Source organism: Entelurus aequoreus, linkage group LG27, assembly GCF_033978785.1.
Source record: "Entelurus aequoreus isolate RoL-2023_Sb linkage group LG27, RoL_Eaeq_v1.1, whole genome shotgun sequence".
Classification (NCBI taxonomy): Eukaryota; Metazoa; Chordata; class Actinopteri; order Syngnathiformes; family Syngnathidae; genus Entelurus; species Entelurus aequoreus.
In genome coordinates this window covers 12,411,189-12,413,688 of record NC_084757.1, presented here as the reverse complement: position 1 = coordinate 12,413,688, position 2,500 = coordinate 12,411,189, and positions in this window count along the sequence as shown.

Here is a 2,500-nt window from a genome sequence, read left to right as displayed (position 1 = left end):
CGTCCAGTGGTCTCCTGTCAGGGCGACATATTCCGCTTGAGCTAAAGCCGCCTCTTTTTTCCCCTTTTCTGTTTCATAGAGTGCGTGGATACTTTTCATTATTGTGCCTCTGCATGGTGGCTTGTAGGATGTATCGAGGGACGCCACTTTCAAAACATCAGCGAAGCCCTTATCTTCAACAATGCAAATCGGTCTACAGTCCTTTGCGACCCATTTGGCAATTGTGTTAGTTAATTTATCCGAGTTGGACTTGCTTACTGGTCTGCGTTCACTCAGGGTTGTCTGACGCAAGCCAGGTGTAGCACTGGAAGCCCCCACAAATGCATGTTTAGCGTTGAGATGGTATTTAAGGCTTGAACAGGTTCGGTGAAACTGAAACTCTCTGTTGCAGTGCGTACAAATGACTGTCTGTTTATTTATTGTTCCATCTTTGTTCTTCTTAACTTAAATCCCTCCAGAGGGCCAACCTGTTCGTCTTGCTCCATGTTGCTGCTCCGTTCAGTGTCGGGAGGAATTATGGGAAGTATGGGTGGAGGGATTCTGCGCATGCGTTAATTACGTTAAAAAATTTAACGTAATTAATTCCAAAAATTAATTAACGCCGTTAACGCGATAATTTTGACAGCCCTAATATATATATATATATTATATATATATGTATGAAATACTTGACTTTCAGTGAATTCTAGCTATATATATATATATATTTTTTTTTTTTAAATTTTTTTATTTTATTTTATTATACATATAAATAAAATACTTGAATTTCAGTGTAGATGGCAGTATTGTCCTGTTTAAGAGTGTCACAACATTGCTGTTTACTGCAGACGAACTGCTTTACGGTAGACTAAACGTGACTGCTGTTGTTGTGTGTTGTTACCCAGCGCTGGGAGGACGTTAATGAAACTGCCTAACAATAAACCCACATAAGAAACCAAGAACTCTCTCTCCTTGTTGTGCACTCTACTCTCTAAAAGCCGTAGATGTTATGACGTCATTGGGCAGGCAAGCTGTTTATATTGTGGGAAAGCGGACGTGAGAACGGCTGTCCCCACTCAGGTCCGCATTGAGCTGGAGGGGGCGTGGCCTCCAGCTCCGGCTGAATACCGGGAGTTTGTCGGGAGAAAATCTCTGCCGGAGGTTGTCGGGAGAGGCGCTGAATACCGGGATTCTCCCGCTAAAAACGGGAGGGTTGGCAAGTATGCGTATTTGCACTGCAAAAACTGAAATCTAAGTAAGATTAATATCTCAAATAAGGGTGTGATATTTGCTTATTCTCTGTCTGATAAGATAATTCTTCTCACTAAGCAGAATTTTATGCTAGTGTTTTACTTGTTTTAAGGGTTTTGGTCCTAAATTATCTCAGTAAAATATTACAGTTTGTAGCTGAGATTTGATGACCTATATTGAGTAAAACATGCTTGAAACTAGAATATCAACTGATGCAAAGCTGTGTCATCAACACTCACAAGTATAAAACTACTTTTTTAAAGTAATAATTTCTTACTTCAAGCATGAAAAAAAAAAATCATGATGCCGAGCGCATATCATTATGTCAAGATAATGGCAATAGCGTTTACTTAATTTAAGAATATCTTTCAACATATTGAGCAAAAAGGTCTCTTTTTTTTCTACCAAGAAAAGTGCACTTGTTATTAGTGAGAATAAACTTATTTTAAGGTATTTTTGGGTTCATTGAGGTTAGCTAATTTTACTTGTTTCGGAAAGTCTTGACAAATAATGATAAATGGGTTATACTTGTATAGCGCTTTTCTACCTTCAAGGTACTCAAAGCGCTTTGACAGTATTTCCACATTCACCCATTCACACACACATTCACACACTGATGGCGGGAGCTGCCATGCAAGGCGCTAACCAGCAGCCATCAGGAGCAAGGATGAAGTGTCTTGCCCAAGGACACAACGGACATGAGTAGGATGGTAGAAGGTGGGGATTGAACCCCAGTAACCAGCAACCTCCTATTGCTGGCCCGGCCACTCTACAACTTCGCCACGCCGCCACGCCGCCCCAAGCCAAATTTTGTTGTTCTATTGGCTGATAATTTTGCTAAGTTCAAATAAAATACCCCTAATTTTTTAATTTTTTTTTCTTGTTTTTGAACACTGACTTTTTGCAGCGTTCATTACCATGAATTGATTAACGTGGACTTAAACAAGTTGTAAAACTTATTTGGGTGTTACCATTTAGTGGTCAATTGTACGGATATGTACTGTACAATCTACTAATAAAAGTCTCAATCAATCAATCAATCATGCTAATGAGCTAGTTCTTTTTGCGCTAATGTGCTCTTTATCCACTTTTTTTTCTTCTTTTTTTTTTTTACATATAAACTGTAATTCTGCTCTTGTCCATCATAATAGACGCCATATATCACATACAACAACGTAACATTAAGAGTGGGGCAAGAACGCGAGCATAGCTTGAAGTTAGCTACAATGCTAAGTTAGCTACAATGCTAACTACGGCGGACCACAATGGA